Source organism: Canis lupus, chromosome 6 (genome assembly GCF_011100685.1).
Source record: "Canis lupus familiaris isolate Mischka breed German Shepherd chromosome 6, alternate assembly UU_Cfam_GSD_1.0, whole genome shotgun sequence".
In the NCBI taxonomy this organism is placed as follows: domain Eukaryota; kingdom Metazoa; phylum Chordata; class Mammalia; order Carnivora; family Canidae; genus Canis; species Canis lupus.
In genome coordinates this window covers 735991-750386 of record NC_049227.1, presented here as the reverse complement: position 1 = coordinate 750386, position 14396 = coordinate 735991, and the positions used below count along the sequence as shown (strand labels likewise).

Sequence of the window (14396 nt, the reverse complement as noted above, 5' to 3'; positions counted from 1 at the left end):
GTACAAAGCATTTAAAACTCTTATTCCCTTCAGAATCTTGAGTCTTGACCAAGCTGTTCAGAGAACACGGTGTCAGATAACAAATGGGAAAACTGCTTGGAAAGTGGCCCTCAGTTTCTTCAACTGTAAAAGGGAGAATGAGAATTGAAGAGCCCACATCAGAGACTCTTGAGAGGGTACAAATGTGTATTAGAATCAAAAAACAACTAATGTATGGATTAAAAGAAATGTAACAAATAGAAGAGGTGCAGTTTTAATCAATTTTATCTGGAAAATATGAAGAAAATAACATTTTCTTAATCCAAAAGATTAATAAAATAATCTTGGTTGGTTGGTATCACTTAGAAATGGCAGAGAATTCCTTTTTGAGATTAATATTAAATGTCAGATTTTCACTTGTTATATCAGAAACAAAAACCAGGACTAGAGGGGGGTAGGGGTTAATGCACAGAAGTATAAGGCACAGTCCTCTGCCCACAAAGTTTACAAGCCAGTTGGGGAAAGAAGACAAATACAAGAAATTTTAACAAACATGTAAGTAACTGTTGAAGATAATAATTATCACCTGTCACAAGGTAATATCTAGCTCATTTCTAAAGGAGTGGTTGAAATGTGTGGACTCTTGAAGGTGATATAGGACTTAAAAGAAAAAAGAACAGCTTTTTTCTTTTACCACCCCTGTGCAGGTGACAATTTCTAAGTTTCCCTCTCAATCTGACCCAGAAGCTCCAGATTCATCTTTCGGATCAACTCAGTAAATATTTACTGAACTTTAAAGACATTCTGAAATAAACAGATGACTGAGCCACAGGCCCACAGCCGCCTTTGGAGAAACAGCATATTAGCCAGCCTCCCTCTGCCTCGGTCTCGCCATCTGTATAACAGCAATCATAATAGAACTTAATATCTCATCAGGGGGTTAAGGAGGGATGAACATCTTTCTGTTTATAGTGCCAGCAGCTACCATTTATTGCTTCTTCCCATATGGCAAGCACATTGACTTAATCGATGCTGAGATGGTAAATAACTTGTCCAAGGGTTACACAGCTAGTAAATAGAGAGTTGGGACTCAGTCATCAAAGCTCATGTTCTTAACCATCTGCTTCTAGTGTTCGGTATTCAAATGATGACTGTCACAGCAATTTCTCCATAAATGGAAGTCATTAGTAAGGCACTTGTAGTGAAGTTCTACTCCTTCCTCATAATCCTGCAAACATTTACTCTAGACTCGAAGATGACTTCACTGAGGAGGAAACCTTTGCACTGGGCCCTGAAGAGTTTTCTAGACAAAACAATGGGAGCAATGGACAGTCAGGGCAGGAACAGCATAAGTAAACGGCAAGAACAAAAATTATGGAGTTTTAGGAAATGGCTGCATGAAAGGCTGTGAGACATGAAGCTGAGTCCTTAGGACAAGACCACACAGGGCTCCAACTAACAACAGGCTGGATGTGACTCTGTGGACACTGGAAAGTAACCAAGGAACGGAGTGATATGCTGAGGTGAGAAAAAACAAGGCCGTGAACCTGGGTAGCAGCAGGGCTGGCAATGAGAGGCTGGACATGTGAAAGGTCAACCTCAGGTATAGGTAACAGGACCTGACAACAGCCTTGGTTGGGTGGGGAAAGAGAGAAGAGAAGAGTCAGGGTTTAGTGTCAGGTTTTTAGTTTGTTTGGGAAAAATCTATTACTTGAAATCTGAGGAGTTTGTGGTGCTTTTGGAACAATGAAGAGGTCTCTGTTCAGCCATTCGTCTAGTTCTAGTTCTAGTGTGGTCTAGAACTAAAGAAAAAGACCAGAGCTGGATGTACTAGCAAGGAGTGATACAAAACCATGGGAGTGGATATCACAGTCCAGAGACCAACTACAGAGTAAGTGGAGACACAAGACAGGGCACCATAAAACATCTCCAGTTAAGGGTCTGGGAGAGAAGGTGGCAAAGGAGGAGGAAAGAGAGGCAAAGAAAACCTGAGAGAGTGATGTTAGGGAAACCAAGGGAGGAAAAGCTCTGGGAAAAGGGCAGGAGCAACAACATCACATGCTGAAGAGGGGAAAGCAGACTGACAGTATAGAAGTAACCAGATCTGCCAACAAAGAGGGCACTGGTGGTGGCCTGTGCAATAGTTTGGTGGAACAACAGTGATGGTCACAACTGGACTGTGGGGACTGAGGATTAACTGTAGAGAAAATAATCTTTTTTTCCCCTTTGGTAATGCAGTGTTACCACTTTTTTAAAATTTTCAAAACAATCTTTATTCTACATTTTGAGAATTAAAAAATTAATCAGCAAAGTGTGTCACCAAAAAAAAAAAAAAAAAAAAAGTGTGCCACAGTGCAAAGAGAAACATACAACAGAGAATCTCTATAATAATCAATGGTATAACCAAACATCACATGTACACATTTAGATGAACTGAAATTATAACATAAAATAAAACCCAATTTCTGAAAACAAAAATGAAGGTATTAAGGATCTCCAAACATTCTTAACTCTAATGAGATTTCACTGGACTCAAGTCATTTGGAAGTGAGGCATTCACAATATGACTCCATTAACCCAGCTTAGGAATTCTTGGGAGCCATGAATGGCTGTGGCAGGCAGGTTGACAACAAATGGCAACCAAATTTTGATCAGAAAATTCCCCTCTGAAATTTGGCTCTAAAGTTATCAGGCTTTTGAAAGACATCCTCCTCACTGCCCCAGATTTTAAACAAACTCGTTTTCAGTACAGTTTGTATTGATATTCTTTGTTTGGATGAACCTCAGTTTTTCTGGCATTAAAGCAAATTTAGATTTGGTTCATGTCTGATGAGAAAAACCTGTGAGAGGAGGGTCTAAGAGGCAGGTGTGAAAGCCGAAGTAATGGGGTCTGTGCTTGGGGCACAGAACGAGTTTCAGAAGATCCTTGTGAAAGACAAGTTAAAAGCACAAGGGGAGATGTCCAAGGAGAGGAGGAGGTTATTAGTCTGATTGGTCTCTGGCCTGCAACTCTGTTTCAATGGGGACTGGCAGGAGGGAATGGAAGACAAGGTTTGAGGATGGATATGGGGCAAAGGATAGAAAAGCTAAGTCAGACAACTGAAGTGTTTCATTTATGACATATACTATAAATCAAAGACTTAAAGGAGACTAAAGACCAATCCAGATATTTTGGCAATTTTAATTCTTAGGAAGATGAAAGTTCCCTCAAAGCCTAATTGATATTTCCTTACTAAAAGCAAAGACCAGTATGGTACAGTATAATTCCAGAGGAATTTAAGGAAGATCCTTAGGGCTGCTTTGTCTACTTTATTTTATGAATGGCTACCTCCCCTACACCAAAACGCTTCAGGGAGATTCTGCTACTGTAATACGGTTTCTATTTTTTTAAAAGATTTTTATTTGAGAGAGCGAGTGAGTGGGAGAGAGCAAGCATGAATGAGGGAGGAGCAGAGGGAGAGGGAGCAGATTCCCCTCTGAGCAGGGAGCCCAGTGCAAAACTCAATCCTAAGACCCTGAGATCATGACCAAGCCTGAAGTAGATACTTGAAAGACTGAGCTACCCAGGTGCCCCTATAATGTAGTTTCTTATTAAATCTGAAAAGTGTCCAAAAGTTTCAGCACCGGAAAGACACCACAACACGTGTCTGAAGTGAAATGAGAGGCTAACAGGACTAAAGCAGCTGAACTGTGATAGTGCCAAAGGTAACTGATGTCCTTCCCAGCACACTGGTGGCCTACCTCCTCACCAGATGCTGGAGTCACCATCTAAGCCACCCACGAAGAGGTTTCCCTTTCACTGAGTTCTGAGGACACTGGCTCCCTGTGAGGCTCCAAGCTGAGCAGCACTGGGAAGGAATCCTGGACGTGGAGGAGGAATGCTGCCAGCAGCGGCCCCAGCTCTGAATCTCCTACCTGCAAAATACTTGCCTTCCACCAGCACTGTTGAACCAGGTGGACAGGTGGGACCAAGTGGATCAAAGTCATAGGGATTATGGACTCTAAAGGGCCAAAAGCCACGTCTGGGCCCTGGGAAGATACAGTGAGGTGCCAGGAAAAGCAGCTGACGTGGTAGCGACTGGGGCTGCCCACGGCTGCACAAAGCTCCAATAAGAGCTCTGAGTAGGCAGATGGAGGGAGCATCAGTACAGGAGGAGCCTGAGAAGTCACAAGATCTGAAGGTGGACTGGATTCCCACAAGGCTGCACAGGACAGATCTGTGTTTGATACTGACCTTTGCTGTTCACAGTAGTTATGGGTCTGGTTCCTCTCAGCATCACAGACCAAAATAATCTCTTGAAGGAAAAGAGAAGGCAAGGAGCAACTACAGCCTGAGGAGGGGAGGTTCTGGAGGGACCCTGGAGCATGTCTGCCAGCTAAGGAAATAAGCACGAGGAAAGACTATAATTGAAGGGAAGAAAGGGAAAAAGACCCTCAGAAAAACAAAAGTCCAAAGTTTCAGCAAAGGGGCTCATATTCCACAGAGGCCACAGCAATGTGGGGGAGAAAGCATATTTGAAGGGATCTGAAAGGAAAAAGTTCATTTTGGATAATTTTCTCAGTTAAGCAGAAATGAAAAAGTAGAGCTAAATAAATGAGCATCTCTGCTCAAATCAATCAAAGCAATGGAATCCAGTTCATCGACCGGTCATTATCAAGCTAGGTTCTGAACTGCTGGAAATGTTCCTATAGTTACACAAAAGGATCTTGTAAGTCGACTAGCAACAAAAACACAGCTGCTCCATGAAAAAGCTGACTTGGAGTCAAACCAAACAAGCAAGTTCTCTGCTCCTACATTCAAGGAGCTGAGCACTGCAGGAGCAAAATCACAGACCCACGCTGACTGCAGGCTCTGGTTTGAGGGTCTGCAGGTTAAACACATTCCCCTCACTTCATAACTAAGCCTGTTTTTATTGTCCCTTTATTGTCCCTTTCATCCTTTTCATTTTTCAACTCATTACACTTTAGCTCGTGCCCCAACTGATCACTAAAACTGTTCTTGCCAAAGGGCTCTATGCCTCCACACAGACAACTCTAGTGGATGCTTCCCTGTCTTCTTTTACCTGTCTCTGTGATATCTGACATTGTTGATCATTCTCTCCTTAAGACTATCTACCTTTATGGCTTCTACACAGCATTCTTTAATGATTCTCTTATCTGATGAGAATCTCAGATTCATCTCAATCTCATTCATCTCTTTCTAGTTTTTTTTTTCTTTTAAGATGTTATTTATTTATTCATGAGAGACACAGAGAGAGAGAGGGGGGGGGGGGGCAGAGACACAGGCAGGGTGAGAAGCAGGCTCCATGTAGGCAGCCTGATGTGGGACTCAATCTCGGGACTCCAGGGTCACACTCTGGGCCAAAGGCAGGCGCTCAACTGCTGAGGTACCCAGGCATCCCAGATTATTTCTTTCAAGATCTCCATCCCCTTCTCACCATTTCTATAAGCCACAATTTTTCTTGGTTAGAGGACAATGACCTCTATTCTCAGAGGTACCTGAAATAAAGTATTTTTATTTATTTTTATTTTTTAATTTATTCATGAGACACAGAGAGAGAGAGAGAGAGAGAGAGAGGGGCAAAGACACAGGCAGAGGGAGAAGCAGGCTCCAGGCAGGTAGCCTGATGTGGGACTCGATCCCGGAACTCCAGGACCACACCCTGGGCCAAAGGCAGGCACTAAACCGCTGAGCCATCCAGGGATCCCCAATAAAGTACTTTTAAAAGATAAAAATCTGGCTGCCTCATTATCCTGCTTGTAATCTTCTACCAGGATTTTGGTATGAACTTGAATTCCTTAGTTTAGTCTCCAGAACCCAATCTGATATTTCCAATCCTCTAGGTTCATATGCCTTTGCTTTCCCTAAGCACTCATATCCCGATTAAATGAAACTAAACATTGCACAGAAAAGCATCAGACTACGTCTTGATTCTGTGCCTTTGCACATCATGTTCTTTCTGCTTGAAGAACTAACTGACCTGCACCTGGCTGACTCTTCCTTTGTATTAAAACCCAGTGTCACCTCCCAGAGACAAAATAATATACTCAAATTCCAACACTTTAGTGTCTCTCTACCATGTCCCTCCTACCATAGCACTTATACTGTATTCATCTTTGTATCTCTCAAACAGACAAAGATGGAGGATAAGTCAAAGAAAGAGCTAGGGCAGGACTGACTTTCAAGAAAAGTGCAAAGAAGAGACAACTGCAGAACACTGGGGAGACCTGGGGCAGGAGTCCATGCTCCCAGAGCAGAGAGACTACCCATAATCCAGATACTCGTGAAATCTGACAACTCATCCATTTCCTCTGGGCTTTGCTGGCCCTAGAAGTATATATCCCAAATATGATGCCAAACCCCAAGAGTAATCTGTGTACAGAAGAGTCCCTTTAGGACTCAAAGTTATTTACAAACCTACCTAAGCTGGGTCTCAAAGACAAGTCCTTCTATTCTGGCAGACATAGCTGTCTGCACATCTTAGGGAACAGGTATCAGGATAAGACCTGGGGCTGTAAGACAGACTGCAGTTCTTAAGAACTAAATGCTTCAAGCAAAAATGATTAAAGAATCAAATGCTTTGAGAAAATGAACTATAGAAAAATATAATAGACTATAGAAAATTAACATAGGACTTAGTGTTAAAGTGACTTCGAGTTGAGTTTCAACACTACCATTTTGCTGAATAAAGCTATGGAGTAAAATAAAACATGGTTTCTATTTGTTTTTTTTTTTTAATTTATTTATGATAGTCACACACAGAGAGAGAGAGGCAGAGACACAGGCAGAGGGAGAAGCAGGCTCCATGCACCGGGAGCCTGACGTGGGATTCGATCCCGGGTCTCCAGGATCACGCCCTGGGCCAAAGGCAGGCACCAAACCGCTGCGCCACCCAGGGATCCCTAAAACATGGTTTCTATTATACCCTCAAGGATTCTAGCAGTGGAGGTACTTAAGCAAATTATAATAGAGTTCCAGTTTGTACCATGAGAACTAGACCCTTTAAGGGCTATTATCTTGAATCTCCTCTTCCTGAGAGGATGGTAGAGAAAAACTCTCTTGGGGATATGCAGATATAAGGATTAATGAGCACTTCAGCAGTTTCTGATATAAATGTTTATTCATATATATTTATATATATGTTTATTTATATTATATATATTCCTGTCTTATATCACACTGGCTAGCACAAAGATGGTCCAGGTCTGGTATAATGGTAAGCAGCCCCTGGATCATAGGTACTGAGGCCAATGAAAGTCAATGAGCTACAATGGCTCTGCCTCAGAGGAGGAGCCAGGCCCCATCTACAGAAAAAGCAGCCTGCCAGCCCCCTCTACTGGTTGTCTGTAGAACACGACTGCCTGCAGCTTTTGCTTCTTGCAGTCACTAACCTACGTAAAAACCCTGGCACAGATCTGTCCTAGAAGTCAACCAGTTAATGAAAAATAGGCACCAACAAGTCACAAAGGAATTTACAAATCCTCAACTTTAGAATCACACATGGAAAAAAGAAACTTCTCCGAATATTACAATCTGGTTTAAATTTACATAGATTATGGCCAATCATGAATAGGCTTGCAAGAAAATTCTCATTTGTGGGTTTCTTTTTTTTTTTTTTTTAAAGATTTTTTTTTAATTTTTTATTTATGATAGTCACAGAGAGAGAGAGAGAGAGAGAGAGAGGCAGAGACACAGGCAGAGGGAGAAGCAGGCTCCATGCACCAGGAGCCCGATGTGGGATTCGATCCCGGGTCTCCAGGATCGCGCCCTGGGCCAAAGGCAGGCGCCAAACCGCTGCGCCACCCAGGGATCCCTCTTCCTTTCTTCTTTTTAAATTTAAACTCTATGCCCAACATGGGGTCTGCTCTCCAAATGACCCCAAAATCAAGAACCTCATGCTCTACTGACTGAGCCAGCCAGATGCTCCATTTTTGAGTTTCTCGAATGGTAGCCAGGGGTAAATGTGTACAAGAAAAGATGTTGGGATGGGAAGCAATACACCAGACCAGACACATAGTGAGAAGAGGCCTTAAAAAACTATCAGGACTTGTCTTGTAGATAAGAAATAGATCCCTAAAAGCCAATCTTTCTGCTTATTATAACAACAAAAAGCCCCCAGGACTAAATACAAAAGGAATAACCTGAGAACTGTTAAAAGTATACAAAGGTAGGTGGACTGGAAATTAAAATAAAACTTGAAGAACTAGTTAGTGTGGGGGATAGATGTTTGCTTTCTCTTTTCTCTCACAGCACTGATTCTCATGCCACAGGAGAGCTATGGCAGTAGCTCCAACAAGCAGCTAAAACTCCAAGAGAAATCCCATCTTTCCAGCCAGAAGATTGGGGAAAGGGGCCCCTGAGACCCGGAAATCTGGATGAAATTTGCAGCTCAATGGCAGCTCCCTAGGGAGCCCCTATCAGCAAGTGTAGCTACAAAGAGAATCTTGGTCGTCCAGAGTGCCAAGTAATATCCTTTTTCCCCTTTGCTCTTTACCTCTCCTTGCTTTGCCCCAAGGGTGGTACCAATAACAACTGTACATGTGGCCAACTAAATCTTTGAGAGAGGGATCCCTGGGTGGCGCAGCAGTTTGGCACCTGCCTTTGGCCCAGGGCGCAATCCTGGAGACCCGGGATCGAATCCCACGTCGGGCTCCCGGTGCATGGAGCCTGCTTCTCCCTCTGCCTGTGTCTCTGCCATTCTCTCTCTCTGTGACTATCATAAATAAATAAAAAAAAAAAAAAAAAAAAAAGAACAGAAATCAGTGTTGATTTAAAAATAAATAAATAAATAAATCTTTGAGAGAAATCTGGTACTTGTGGCCAAAGAACCAACAGGGGAGGCTCAAGTGGGTCAGAGTTTGGGGGCCATCTCAGAGAAGTGAGCTAGAGAAGGGGGATTCTCCTACATCTGAGCATAAATCAGCACAAACCCCAGATTCAGCTTGAGCCATTCATGTGCAGAACAGTCCCAAAACAACAAAAATCATGTCAAACCACCACTCCAGTCTCATTTGCAAAAAACATCCAAAGCAGCAGATCAAAAGTTTTAAAAACTACACTGACATTAAAATCCTTGCCCATGGAAGGCAAGAGACTTGAGGTGTGAACCTAACTGGGTTGACTGCTAAAATAAACAACAAAATAAGCAGAGACTTTTAACAGGATCCAGAGTCTAAACACTATAATATTCAAAAGGTCCAGGACATAATTTAAAATTACCTCAATGGAAAGAAAGAATATACAACTCATTCTCAAAGGAAAAAATACCAAACCTACAATAACCCATATGTTAGAATTATCAAAGATTTTAAAGTAGCTATTATAACAATATTCTTGAAATGGGTGGAATAATTGATGTTCTCAGGAAAGAGGCAGAAATTATAAATAATAAATGGAAGTTTTAGAACTAAAAATCATAATGTATGAAATAAATTCACTGGCTGGGCTTATTAACAAAATGAAGATGACAGACAAAAGAGTCTGTGAATTTACAGAGAGATCAATAAAAATTATCGTTTGAACAACAAAGAGGGGGGAGGAAAAAGAGAAAAATGAAGAGAGAGGATTCAGGGAAAATGGCAGTGTGGGAAAAACCAGGACTCTGCCTCTCCACCACCTAGACAACTGCCTAGACAACTAGACCCAAATGTAAAATGCAAAACTATAAAAATTCCTAGAAGATAATACAGGAGAAAGCCTAGGTGATCTTGAGTTTGGTGATGACTTTCCAACTACACTACCAAAGGCGCAATCCATGAAAGAAACAGCTGATAAAACTGGACTTCATTAAAATTAAAAACATCTGCTCTGTGAAACACAACATCAAGAAAATGAGAAAACAAACCACAGACTGGGAGAATATATTTATGAAAGGCACAGGATAAAGGACTTTTCCAAAATATACAGTAAATTCTTAAAACAGTAAGAAAACAACTCAATTAAAAATGGCCAAAAGATCTGAATGAACACCTCATCAAAGGAGATACATAGGGGCACTTGGGGGGCTCAGTTGGTTAAGTTTCTGTGTTTGGCTCAGTTCAGGGTCCTGGGATCCAGCCCCACATAAGGCTTTCCACTCACTGGGGAGTCTGCCTATCCCTCTGCCCATCCCCCCCAACTGTACACACGCTCTCTCTCTCTAATAAAATCTTAAAATGAAATATATATGGATGGCAAAGAAGCATGTGAAAAGGAGCTCAACATTATATTTTATTAGGAAAATGCAAATTAAAACAAGATACCATTATATATTTATTAGAATGGCCAAAATCCAGAACAGTAACATCACCAAATGCTGGTGAGGACTAAAGCCAACAGAGACTCATTCATTGATGGGAGGGATGCAAAATGATACAGCCATTTTAGAAGGCTGTCTGATGGTATCTTAGAAAACTAGACATACTCTTACCATGTGATCCAGCTTCTGTACTTATTGGTATTTACCCAAAGGAACTGAAAACTTACAATGACCAAAAAAAAAAAAAAAAAAAAAAAAAAAAAAAAATTTCTGAGCACAGATGGTTAAATTAGGTTTTTCTGGTAACTGCCCAAACTTGGAACCACCAAGATGTTCTTTCGTGGATAATGGACAAGCTATGGTATGTTCAGACAATGGAATATTCTTTAGTGCTAAAAAGAAATGAGCTATGAAACCATAAAAAGACATGGAGGAGGCTTAAAATGCATATTACTAAGTGAAAGAAGATAATCTGAAAATGACTACATACCCTATGATTCCAACTACAAGACATTCTGAAGAAGGCAATATGGAGAGGTAAAAAGATAAATGGTTGCCAGGGGTTGTATGTGGGAGGGAAGGATGAAGAGGTGGAGCACAGAGGATTGGATTTGCAGGTCAGTGAAAACACTCTTGTGATACTGCAACAAGTGGATATACATGTTATTATACATTCTTCCAAATCCAGAGAATGTATAATGCTAAGAGTGAACCACAATGTAAACTATGGACTTTGGGTGATAATGATATGTCAATGGAGGTTCACTGACTGCAACATATTTACCAATCTGATGGGGGGATGTTAATAAAGTGGAGGCTGTGCATCTGATGGAGGGGGATATGGGAAATGTCTATATCTTCCCCTTAATTTTGCTGTTAACCTAAAAGTGATCTAAAATATAGTCTTAATTTCTTTAAAAAAGAAAAAGAACAGAGATGATTCTGGAAAAGTGGTAAAATAGGAAGCGCCAGGAATCTGCCTGTCTATCCAGATGATATCTGCACTGATGGAATCTGTCTGATGTAACTATTCTGGAATTCTGGAGCCTCTTAAAAGCTTGCAACTTCCTGGGAAAGGCTTAGAAGGTAAACTGAAATGAAATTTTGGTCAATTTAGACCATAGCACAGTATATACCAGTGCTAGGCAGCTGTACACATGTTCCTAGAGCAGCTTGTATACAGCTTCCTGAAGCCAGGGAGGGCAAAAAAGAACCTGTGCTCCAAAAGGTCTGTGCTCTCTTTAATCACTGACTGCAGCTTCTGATCAGAGGTGGCATAAGTGGAAATGCTAAATTGGAGGAAGGCCTTTCCACTTTTCTCCCAGGATAAATTCAGTATACCAAACAGCAGAATCATTCAGCAAAGGACTTGTAAAGGCCGCTGAATTTTGCCTATGGCTGTGAGATGAAATCAATTAGTGGAGGTATTATAAAATGGTACTGCCCAAAATGCCAGCCACTGACTACATATGGCTACCAACACTTAAATTTAGTTTAAGTAAAATTAAAAATGTAATTCCTCCTTAGTACAAGTCACATTTCAAATGATCAACAGCTGCATGTGGCTAGAAGCTACAGTATAAGACAGACCAGAGGAATAACATCCAGGCATGATAAAAATCTCAGCAAACTAAACTTCCTAACCTGTAAGAATCATCCATGAAAAACTTAAGCTAACATACTTACTGGTAAATTAACTGAAAGCCTTCCCCTAACATCAGGAACAAGGTAATGACATCTGCTCCTACCACTCCAACTGAACATCATATATCAAACATCATAGTCCTAGCCAGAGCATGGGACAGGGAAAAGAAATAAAGGTAAAAAGATTCGAAAAAAAATTTAACATCTGTATTCACAAATACCATGATTGTCTTCAAAGAAAAATCATAAGGAACATACTAAAAAAAGTATTTTTTTACAATAGCACCAAAATTTATTAAATTTATAGAATTGTGGAGGCTGAGAAAAATTAAGGCCATTCCACCTCAAGTTTAGCATTAGCACAAGTACAGCCATCTTAGGCCCCTGGGAATAAGAGCTGAACTTTATAGGAAAAACTGCAGAATGTCCTAGGCAGGGAATCCCGTATCGGAAAGACAATAAAGCTCAGAATGCCCTCGGCAGAGAATCCCGTATCAGATCTTAAGAAACTCCCCGACCCTTTCCCCCATATTGGAATGGAAAAAATTCCTCCACCCCTTCTGAAGATCTCCTAGACCAGCCCAAAAAAACCCCAGCTGTAACCCCCTTGGGGGTCCAAGTCCCTGCTCCGCTGTATCGGGTATACTTGGACCCAAGCTCGAGCTTGTAAATAAACCCTCGTGTGTTTGCATCGGTGTCAGCTCCTTGTGGTTTCTCGGATTCGCAATCTTGGGCATAACAAGAATAAATCAATAAATCATGCAGAAGCTGCAGGCTGATCTACAAAAATAGTGATAAAAGAAATTAAAGTCCTAACGAAGTGGAGAGATACACTGTTTTCATGGATCGGAAGATTTGATATTGATAAGGTATCCATTCTCCCCAAAAACTGATCTATAGATGTAGTAAAATCCCAAATGGCAGGATCTGTTCTAGATGCTGATTAAAAAATTTATAATAGGGATCCCTGGGTGGCGCAGCGGTTTGGCGCCTGCCTTTGGCCCAGGGCGCGATCCTGGAGATCCGGGATCGAATCCCACGTCAGGCTCCCGGTGCATGGAGCCTGCTTCTCCCTCTGCCTGTGTCTCTGCCTCTCTCTCTCACTGTGTGCCTATCATGAATAAATAAAAATTAAAAAAAAAAAATTTATAATAAAGGGTGCCTGGGTGGCTCAGTCAGTTAAGCATCAGACTCCTGGGACGCCTGGATGGCTCAGTGATCAGGCGTTGCCTTTGGCTCAGGTCCTGATCCCAGGATCCAGAATCGAGTCCCGTGTCGGGCTCCTTGTGGGGAGGCTGCTACTCCCTCTGACTAGGTCTCTGCCTCTCTCACTCTGTGTCTCTCATGAAAAAATAAATAAAATCTTAAAAAAAAAAAAAAAGGCATGTGACTCTTTGTTTCGGCTCAGGTCATAATCTCAGGGTTGTGGGACTGAGTCCCATCATCAGGCTCCTTGCTAAACAGAGTCTGCTGGAAAGTCTTTCTCTCCCTCTCCTCTTCCTGTGCCCCTGCTCACTCTTGCTCTCTAAAATAAATAAATAAATAAATCTTTTTAATAATGTATATAAAAAGGCAAAAGGAACTGGAAAAGTCAAAACAATTTTGAAAAAGAACAAAGTTGAAGAACTTACACAATTTGATTTCACACCTACTACAAAGCCGCAGTGATCAAGACAATGTAGTACAGGGAGAAAAAGACACACTGATCAAAGGAACAGAATGTAGAATGAAGTAACAGAATCAACAGATTTCTTATAAAACTGCAAAGGCAATTCAAGAAAGAGAGGATGGTCTTTTCAACAAATGGTACTGAAACACTTTGAAATCTATACACATGCTGAATCTCAACCCATATCTCACAACATACCTTCAAAATCAACTCTAAATGGATTATTTCTAGAAGAAAATATACGAGAAAAATCTTTATTAACTTTGGATATGGCCGAATCTTTACACAAAGGGTCAAAGGCAGGATGCATAAGAGAAAAAAGAAAAGATAAATTTGACTCCATTAAAACCTTCTGCTCTGAGAAAGTGTTAAGAGAATGAAGACAGTGGCAAGCGGGTGGTTTAGTGGTTGGGCGTCTGCCTTTAGCTCAGGTCTCAGGTCATGATCTTGGGGTCCTGGGAAAGAGCCCAGCGCTGGGCTTCCTGCTCAGTGAGGAGTCTATTTCTCCCTCTCCCCCACCCCCTCAAATAAATAAAAATCTTAAAAAAAGAGAATGAAAAAACAAACCACAAACTGGAGAAAAAACATCTACAAATTACATACTAAACCAAGGACTTACATCCAGAATATACAAAGAATTCTTAAAATTATGCAAAAAAAAAAAAAAAATAGGCAAAGGCAAATCAAATTTAAATTTAAAAATGTAAAAAAAAGTTGCAAAAAAATTAGTAGGCAAAATATTTAAAGACACTCCATCCAAGAAGATAAAGAAATAAGAACAAAAAAATGCTCATTATTAACCACAATGAGGGGTGCATGGGTGGTTCAGTCAATTAAGCATCTTTTTTTTTTTAAGATTTTATTTA

The 14396-nt window shown here is 41.0% G+C and overlaps 1 protein-coding gene and 1 pseudogene across 3 annotated transcripts in view; both read right to left on the bottom strand.

The window, feature by feature from the left end:
- On the bottom strand, positions 1-5195 carry LOC102153077 (annotated as a pseudogene).
- The window catches only part of CRCP (CGRP receptor component), a 35592-nt gene that overhangs the window by 5669 nt on the left and 15527 nt on the right, over positions 1-14396 (bottom strand). The window lies entirely within an intron of this gene.